The following is a 9,982-nucleotide window of genomic DNA, read 5'->3' on the forward strand; positions in this document are numbered from 1 at the left end:
GGAATGATGTTTCCAATACTGTATTATTAATATGACTGTAATACCGTATGTCATAAAATTTTATCAAGATTCATTCATTAGTGTATAGGCTACACTACCATGAAGCAATTGTATCAACTACACTAGGCTACCATAAAGCAATCACATTGCTGCTTCTTCCTATAAATATGAATTTTTTCACATATTTTCATTTTTGATGTCTAGTGTTAGTAATACATATAACATCTACAGGGTTTTGTATAAGACAATACCGATGTAGATACCGAGAGACAATTCATCATATAAACAGACAACGTAAACTTACAGTATCAATACATCCAGTACAGTATTGTAAGTGTATTTTCCTTACACCATTTTCCTTAACATTTCTTTTTTCTAGCTTACTTTATTTTAAGACTACAATACATAATATACATAACATACAAAATATGTGCTAATCGACTGTTTACCTTATCAGTAAGGCTTCTGGTCAACAGTAGGCTATTAGAAGTTAAGTTCTGGGGGAGTCAGAAGTGATACATGGATTTTCAACTTGGTGGGAGGGGGAATCCCCCTAACCCCCCTCACTGTTCAGGGGTCAACTGTGTTTTCCTTCTGGGTGCCTTTGGCAAGGAAGGAAGAAAAAGCAACCCACAAGTCCGTGAGCCTTGTGGCTCACCAGTTCCCACGTCCTCTGGGGTAGCTGGGAGGAGGCTACTGGGAACAGGCTGCTTCTCCCACCAGTGAAATGACTATGGGTCAAAACATCCACTGAAAGTTAGCACTCCCTTTCACTTTTGAAAAGCGATCAGTCACCAGCAGGTCAACTCTCGTAGGAGGTGATGGTCAAGTTATGTGAGCATTCTCATCAGACTAAGAGGCTCAGCACAGAACTTGTTAAATCACTGACAAAGCTTGACAAATAGATTTGTTTATGTGGTTCTCGCCCAGCAGGATGCTAGGGGCCTGTGTTCCAGTTCCTTTTCCAACCTTCATGTCACTGCTCAATGTCATCTGCCCCACCCAGGACTCCCCACTCATCTCCAACACAGCTTGTCCAAGTCTACACCAGTCTTCTTCACTGATAACAATTGTAATTAGCTCCATGTGGGGCTCCCGAGGTCACTGTCTACTTCCGAGAGAAACAGAAATGGACAACATCTAGAAGCCTTGTGCCAAGAGCAGCCAGAACTAAGGTTCACGTCTAGCTTTGCCTCTCACTGACTGTGCCACTTTCCAAGGGGTCATTTCTCTTCCCCAGACCTCAGTCTCCGTTGTACAATGAGCTCCCGCCGCCATCCCATTCCAACCACTGGAACCTTGTGCTGCAGTGGAATGAAAATGTGTTAACCTCTTTACAACTCGAAGCTCCATGAAGGCCGGCATTGCTGCTCACCCCTGGATCTTCTATCCACTGCCCAACGACTCCACCAACACATGCTGCTCAAAGGGGATCGGACACTACGTAAGACGGCCCGCACCTGCGGAAGCTGCCAGCCTAGGAGCAGAGTGACTGGAGCAAAGACGGCGCTCAATTCAATTAAACCAACTCGTTGAAAGAACCTGCATCATTCACCCTGTTACAGGTAGGCCCGCATCCCTTTTGGCCCAATTTTTTTTTTTTTTTTTTTTTTTTTGCAGTACGCAGGTCTCTCACTGTTGTGGCCTCTCCCGTTGCGGAGCACAGGCTCTGGATGCGCAGGCTCAGCGGCCATGGCTCACGGGCCCAGCCGCTCCGCGGCATGTGGGATCTTCCCGGACCGGGGCACGAACCCGTGTCCCCTCCTGCATTGGCAGGCGGACTCTCAACCACTGCGCCACCAGGGAAGCCCCTGGCCCAACTATTGGCTGAAGAGATGGAGAATGTCGCCTAAGATGGAGGGACAGAACAAGTTCCTGGGTGTGGTCGACAATGGCAGCACCTTCTCCCAGCACCTGCACCTCCCACAGAAGGGCGAGCTCCTCTGCAAGAGCAGGCTTCCAGCTGAGGGCCAGCCCCCCAACTAGGAAACGTGGCCCTGTCTTCCTCGAGTCCCTTTGGAGGCAGCCCCATAGGCTAGGAGGCCGAGATGAGAAGCACAGAACAGAGAGCCAGTCGGGATATTCCCCCCACCTGGCTGAACAGTCAGAGATCGACCCCCGTGAGCTTAGAAGTGTCGTGGGCTGGACCCAGGGACATCTCAGTTCCCTCCTGCAACAGCAAAGGGAGGAAACTGCTGCTACCTGGAAAGCAGAAAACGGTACAGGTCCAATGCTAGACCAAGAAATGTTGTCCCTGGGGTGAGGAACTCATGACCCAGCCCTAGAATCCATCACATCTCTGCGAAATAGTCATACGACAGGTTCGCTTTTTATTACTTCTAAATAGCATCTTACTGCATCCAACAGAAATAGTTCCTAAAAGTGGTCAGTGGTATGTAGACTGGTTAATATAGCAACTAGAGACTGGTTTTCCTACTGAGGATATAAAACCCACAATTATTACTTTTCACTTGTGTATGATAGGTTATCAGGTCTGGGGAACAGTGGCACATGATAGAAAACAGACCCCCTGTCATTGCACTCCTGATCCTTATGAGGTGGTTGTTAAAGGTAAACAGGACAGGGGTTTCCCTGGTGGCACAGTGGTTGAGAGTCCGCCTGCTGATGCAGGGGACACAGGTTCGTGCCCCAGGCCGGGAAGATCCCACATGCCATGGAGCGGCTGGGCCCATGAGCCATGGCCGCTGAGCCTGCGCATCCAGAGCCTGTGCTCCGCAACGGGAGAGGCCACAACAATGAGAGACCCGCGTAACGCAAAAAAATAAATAAATAAATAAACAGGACAAAGGCAACAAGATTTTCTAGGTACATTCGATAGATCTTGCATTAACCTGGGGATTCCAAAGAGGTTCATAACTGGGCTTCACACAGGGACTTCCATGAACCTCTTGAAACTGACAAAGATTACAAATGTACAGCACCATTTCATATAAGTGAATTTCCCCCTAGGAAAAGTAGTCCAACACCTGCATCCAATTTGCAAAAGTGTCCATCTTTGACTCAAAAATATTTAAGAATCACTGCTGGATGGCCTGCCTCGTTTGCAAAATGAACTCCTCTTGGAGGAAAACACTTGACTCTGTGCTGCCCTAGAGCAAAGGAAGCTGCTCAGCCTTTTACTCCCCACCAGTGAGCTCTGCCAGAGCTTTTTTTCCTGGCTGGGTTTCTGTCACTTCAGCCAGCAAAGGGAACTGGACAGATGTAGTGAAAGTGAAAAGAGAGATGCTGCTGGGCTGTTAATTCTAGGGTCATTTCGCTCTTTAAAAAGAAAACATTCTGGATTAAGCAAACTGAATTCATCTAGTAAGCAAAGGAAAAAAAAAAGAAAAGGACTGATACTGCTCTTACCAACTGCAATACTTAACAGCGATAAGAAAAGCTGAATTGAGGTTTAAAAGTAGTCATTGATTTTGAGGGAAATTGATGTAGTAGAGGATGAACTGCTTATGTTTGGTTACTTGATGATAAACTTTGGTGTTCACTCAATGTCAATTTAAGAAAAAAATAAAGGAAAAAACTATATATTTTCTTCCACTGTAGAATAAACTTCTTGGACTACAACCAACTTTTCTCACAACTGGATTCCGTTCATTTAGAAGCAGGGATGGATAAGTCATGAACTCCCAAAGGTTGCCCCTTACCCAGGGGTGACCAATGGTTGTGGAATTTATAAGGCAAGACACTATTTCCAGTGAATGCCATTTACTACAGGAAGAACTGGACTAGATCCCAGGTAAGGTTAAATGAGGTGAGACCCATCACACAAAACCAGCTGGTGAAGCAGTTAAGACACAGTAACTGCTCCAAAGGGTGGATAGGGCAGAAAGGGGTTTCTTAACGATAGGTAAGAGAACTAAGGCTTATAGAGGTGATATGACTTGCCCGAGAAAGGAGAACTACATCTTCTGAACTTCAACCTTAGCATTTTGCTAACTACCTCTACTCTTCGGCCTTTTGATTACTGTTTAAATTCTCCTCTAGACTCCGAAAGCTCAATATCTGATGACCACCCTGAAGGACTTTATGGCCCTGTGTGTGTGTGTGTGTGTGTGTGTGTGTAGTTCAATGTTAACAACCTACTATGTGACAGATACTCTACTGGACACAATATAAGATTGAAGAATGAGGCATACTTCAAAGAGAAAAATGTTTTGTTTTAAAACACATAGCTAAGTCTGTACAGTTACAGTTACTTATTAAAATATTGACTAAATTGACTAATAACCAGTGAGTCTGATATCAAAGGCTAGAGCAGTCTATTCATTGTAGATGGCTAGAGTTGGGAAACAGGTTTGGCTAGAGTTGGGAAACTGAGGTTTGACTAACAACATTTCTCTTTCATTAAACCAACACTTTTCAGCTCGTGGGTAGCAATAAAACAAAAAGAAATAATCTCTAAATCATGCAGCATCTTAATGATTTTTTTAAAAGGATACCATCAGTATCATATACCTATATAAATAAATAATGGGGAAAAAATCTAGAATCCTTTTCCCTATCACCTATTTAAAACATACCCAAGAGGCCTTTGATATATTTAGCTTTGTTTTGTCAACTCCTATATTCATCATTTCTCCTACGTAGAGGAAATCCAGTTGGCTTTTAGCAAAATAATGCACGGCACTAACAGGGAATGTTTTCAGTACCACGAGTTAAGGATTTTAAGACGTGACAGTTTTTTAAGTATTTCTGGGTACACTACTCTATATACTGGTTTCCCCTGGATCTTCAGATTAAGGTCACCGTTCCCCCCCAACCACAGAAAAAAGAAAACACCACCTCAGGATGAATGCACAAAATCAGAGCAATGATGAGTAAACCCTCTGCAACAATTCTGAGAAATGCACTTTCTATTCTTAGAAATTCAGTGTGGTGGGTGTTACTCGAGACCGTTTCTAGTCTGTTTGGATCCTGTATGGAACGGAGAGAGAACATCACTTGGTTATACATCTTCCACATTTAAAATGTGGGAAAGCTAAGGTACCAAGAAAAGGAAACATGGGTGTGCTTCTGAGCATCGTGTTACTTATGTTTTCTTCTGAATTCAGGTTTAGGTAAATGCTGCAGAAAAATATGAAGACACAAGTGCTTTGTGGGATAAATCACACAGATTTAAATAAAGTGCTTTGTGTATAAGAACCTGTGTTTTTATCCTGATGGAACCTGTAAATAGGACATCTGGGGAACTCAAATACAGCTGGGAGAACAGCCAGAACCGTTTAGGATATCCAATATGTGCTAAGAGAAATTCTAAGTAGACAAATCACAACAAAAAAGCATGAAATTCTTTCATTCAACAAACATGTGAGCACTTACGGTACATCAACAATGTCCTAGACACTAGGGATTCAACAGTAAACAAAAAGAGACAAAACGCCTGTCTTCCTGGAGCACATATTCTAGTAAGGACAGACATACTACTAATATGAGCCAAACGAATACAAACTTCTGGCAAGTTTGAAGGCAATTAAGTGCCATGGAAGAAAATAAAGGAGCAAAGGGAACTCTCCGCGTCCAGTGGTTAGGAACTGGTGCTTTCACTGTTGGGGGCCCGGGTTCGACCCCTGGTCATTCATTCATTCATTCATTCATAAATAAATAAATGGCTGAATAAATAAATAAATAAATGGCTGAATAAATAAATAAACAAAGGAGAAAAGAGCAGCAGGACATGCTGGAAGGGGGTGGCCAGGGAAGATGGGCTGAGAAGGTGATGTCTAAGTGAAGAGCTAAGGGGTTGAGGGGCACAGCCCTGGAAACATCTAGGGGAAGAGCAGTCCAGAGAGTGGGAACAGTAAATGCAATGGCTCTGAGACAGGAGTGTGCCTGGCAATTTGAAGGAATAATGAGGAGACCAATGGGTTTAAATGCCTTGAACTGCTTCCAGATTAAGAGGTTACGATTCGGGGTAAAATGTCATGAACACAGCCATATTTTCATACACACTTAGAGCAGGAATGTGCCTTTGTAAATGCATACTCAAGCCCCTTAATCTTTCCAAGTCTGAAGAAATGAGGAGGAGAAGGTAGAGTAACCCAGGGCTACACCACCAGTGACTGGCCAAGGAAAGGCTTCAGCACACGTATCCCCAACTCAGCACCACACTTCCGTCTGACGCTCCAACTTTATAATTAAGAGGCACTCTTTTTCTTTTAATGGAAAAAACTAAAGAATCCAGCCAACTAACACTCTTAGAGATAAAAATGGATCAATTTCACTTTTCATTCAGCAAATAACCAAGAGAGACCCTACATACACCCTACATATTGCTGAGGAAGAAATAATAAATGCATCATTACCTAGATCTCACTACCCAGCAATCAAATGTATAGGTCTGTAACAAAGAAACTACTCAAGGACACATGTCTCAGATGTTGACTGCAGCACTGTCACAGTAAAAAAAAGTGGGAAGGATCAACTGTCCTCTGCAGAAAAGTGTAACAGTGAAAAAGTGGAAACTCAAATTTTCTCTTCGTGACGAAAAGAGTATGCTATAATTTATTCCTACTCTAGAATTCTCTGTAGCAGCGAAAGTAAATAAGATCTACATGTACCTCAAACACATAATGACAAATTTAAAAATGCAAGCCGTGTGTATATAGAATTATGCCATTTAAGTAAAATGGTAAACACACAAGCTCGCGGATACAGTTTGCGGATATGTAATACCGAAGTACCAAACACCTTTGGGCACTCTGTAGACTGACTTCACATTAGTGGTTACCTGGAGGTAACCAGGATGGAGGCAGAGGAGGAAGGATGGATAAAATACTTCAGTTACAGTTTAGTTTTAAGGGGCGGGTGGGGGGGGTATGAAGCAAATATGGAAAGATTAGCAACTCAAACATAAGTCGTGGAAAAATGGAAGCCTTACTATGTTCTCTTTAGGTACGTTTGAAATTTTTCATACTTTTATTTGGAAAAAAAGGAAGGCTAGAAGGAAGGAACAGAGAGACAGACAAAGCTCCTTCATCACATTCCAGTGACTCCAAGGCCGAGTTCCCTGCACTTGCAAAGCTCAGGTTCTTCACCTTTAAAAGGTGAGTGGTACTGGGTGTGCCCGCCTCAAGGATGCTATGGAAGTGGCAGTCTGGAGACAGCTTCATTGTCAGACACGCTACTAGCAGACAGGGGCACTACATCACGTCCCCATGGAATCTCCAGGGCCCAGCACCCATTACTTTATTTCAAGTTCACAGATAATAGTAATAAGATTTTTCAACAGGGTTATAACCCTCCCTCCCTCCCCCCCCCAAAAAAGCCATAAAAACACATCTAAGGAGCGTAAATGATACAATACATTCATTACTGAAGCATTTCAATGAATGGAGACAGCCCAGAATGGGAGCACCTCTCCCAATCCAAGTTCTGCAAGCACTGGTTAAAAATGACAAGAACTGGGTAAATGTCCTCACATAAAATCTATTATCTTCCAAGCGGAAGGGAAAAATATGACACTGGTTAAGTAAGCATCATTAAGAAAGGATGATCTGATTACATCCATCGGTAATAAAACTCCCAGCCGCACCTGTAAACGACGACTCCGCAGGCTGGAGACCGAGCAATCAAAATCCAGCCTCCCTGTGATACACACTCTCTTTTCCAACTCTGTTCAGACCTCAAGGAGGTGAGACTCTCCTCGCTAAGATGAGCTTCGTTTAAGTCCCACTGATCAGTAAAACCAATTCCTCCCTCTGCCAGGCCCTGACGGTCTTGAGATGACACTCTCCAGAGAACTGGCAGGGCGCTGGGTAGTCTCCTCCCGCGGAAGGAAAAGAGAAACCCAGCTAAGTCACCTGTGAGCCTGTGGCCAAGGGAAGCCGCTGGTTCAGGTGAGCGGCCTCGAGTCTGCAGATTTGCCCCAATCACTGGAAACAAAGTTGCGCTGAGCTGGGCTCCTTGGAGAAGCCCAAGCCTGGTTACAGAGCCCAGGCGCTGGGAGATCACTTGCAGCGCCTCCACTTTCCCCTGGGCTCCGTCTGCCGCGTCTGCTGTCTCTCCCGGCTCTGAGGCCCACCCCCCTCCACAAAAGCGGGAGACGAGGTCCAAACGCAAAGCAGAGCGTGAGCCCGGGGTTAGCAGATGTACTCTGCAAACTGCAGAAACTAAACCGCGGGCACAAAAACCTGCCCGAGCCAGCAGCGAAGGGAGCGGGGGTTAGGCGGGGTAGGGGGGGTTAGGGGGGGTACCCACCCTCCCGGGCAGAGGTTGGGTAGATGGCGGGCGGGCGCCCCTCTCGCGCGCGGCTCCACGTCCTGCCTCCTCCCAAAGCCCCAGCTGCCCGAAGGCTGCCCGAACTCCAGCATCTCTCCTCCCGGCCCTCCTCGGAGCTGGGGTGGGGAAAAAGACAGGAAGGACGGGGAGCGGGGTCAATCGCAGGCCCGGAGTGGCCCTGCCAGCACCCTTGGGCCAGCGGAGGGCTCCCGGAGTCAGAAAAAGAACAATAGGTGACCTTCGGCCGCCGAGCCCCCCGAGTCTCCCGCTCGCGCCTTCCTCCCCAGCTCCTCAAAGCTCAGCGCGGAGGCGGGTCGAGCCCTGAAGCGGGGTTCGGGGGGAGCCAGACGCGGGCGGGCCAGGCAGGTGGGACGGGAACCGACTCGGGGCACCCAGAACGCCCTGCCGGGGACTGGTCATTCATTCCCACCCGCGCTCCCTCCGCACCCACCCCTGCCCCAGCCGGCCTGCGAGTCGCGGGGGCCGGTAAGAGAAAAACCCGCTCCTAACTTGGCTCGTCCGCCCTTTCTGCTCTGACGCCCACCATCCTCCTCTTCCTGTGTTTCCCAGTCTGCCCTCTGCAGACAGCGGGCGGCCGGCGGGGACAAGGAACTGGTGGCGGGACCCTCGCTGCCAGCCCGCCGAGCCACTCCGCCGGCGCGCCGTCCGCGCCTCCTGGCCGCCTCCCTCGTCCGAACCCCAGACACAAAGGCGGGGACCGGAGCCCGCAAGTCCGCTCCGGGGAGCCTTCCGACTCTCGGCGCCGCGCACTCACCCCATCTAGGCGGCGGCGGCGGCTCCCCGGCCCCGCTGGCTGCGCTACCCCGCCCGCCGCTTCCCGAGGAAAACGCGGCCGCCGGGCTCGCTTCCTGCTCAGCTTCCTGCGCCTCGGCCCCTCCTCCTCCCCCGCTGCGGGGGTCAGTGGGCGCCGCGGCTCCCGGGCTGGGCCGGCGGGGCGGGGCGGGGGCAGCACCACCACGTGGCCGCCCGGCGCCGGCCCCCGCCGACCCGGATCCCGCGGGAGCGGGAAGGGAGGTGCTAACCATTCCCCTCCCCTTCCACCCCGCGCGGCCCCAAATTCCGCGAGTCAGGTGATCCGGACCTGCGGGAGGTACTCCCGGCCCGCGCGCCCTGGGCGTCCGCGGCTTGCTTTTAGTTTTCCACGGATCGTGGGCTTCTCCCCCGTGGATCTTTCATCATCATCACCTGAAGTTAATGGAAACCACTGGTGCTCTGACCCCAGGGTTTAGGACGGATGAGATCCCGAATAGTAATGCATTTCTGGTTAACGTCCAAAGTCGTTTGCGGTCGTGGGGTGTTTTAAAGTCGCTGATCCAAGCGCTTTCTAACCAGAATCAAATCGGTCATATTTTCCAAAATTACTGAACAGAAAGTAAACTAGAACATGCTCGTAGTCTCTGGACTGAACCAGTTGGTTGGAATACGTTCGGTAACGCTCATCAGGTGGCAGGAGAAAACTACCAGCGTGAAGTATTGCTCGGAGAGTTAGGAAGGAGAAACCTACTGTCTGAACTGAGAGGCACCATGAGGAACGCCCTCCCTGCAGGGTCTGGGATGCAAAGGAGGCGCCGACAGCTCCTCTCCCTTCCCCAGCCCGCTGAGCCCGGCGTTTGAATCGTGATGGGCTCCTCCTGTAGCTCCAAGGATTTCAAAGCTCTCCACTTCCCGTTAAATTTGGGACGGCTTTGCAACTCATTTTGATCATGTCAACCAGCTGTGGCTTTAA

At 48.2% G+C, this 9,982-nt stretch overlaps 1 protein-coding gene across 8 annotated transcripts in view; it reads right to left on the reverse strand.

Annotated features, from left to right (window-relative positions):
* The window catches only part of RAI14 (retinoic acid induced 14), a 149,646-nt gene extending 140,290 nt beyond the window's left edge, over nt 1-9,356 (reverse strand). For 2 of the 8 annotated variants that reach the window (XM_082622387.1, XM_082622383.1), the window contains exon 1: nt 9,011-9,163. The gene's annotated coding sequence lies outside the window, so the exon portion shown is untranslated. Of the gene's footprint in view, nt 1-2,092; nt 2,113-7,817; nt 7,985-9,010; nt 9,165-9,337 lie in introns of those variants that run through there. The other 6 variants (XM_082622390.1, XM_082622389.1, XM_082622386.1 and 3 more) reach the window with 5 other exon arrangements.
* Nucleotides 9,357-9,982: the final 626 nt, after the last annotated feature.

The sequence above is a fragment of the Mesoplodon mirus genome, assembly GCF_964341445.2.
Source record: "Mesoplodon mirus genome assembly, chromosome: 5".
NCBI classification, from domain to species: Eukaryota; Metazoa; Chordata; class Mammalia; order Artiodactyla; family Ziphiidae; genus Mesoplodon; species Mesoplodon mirus.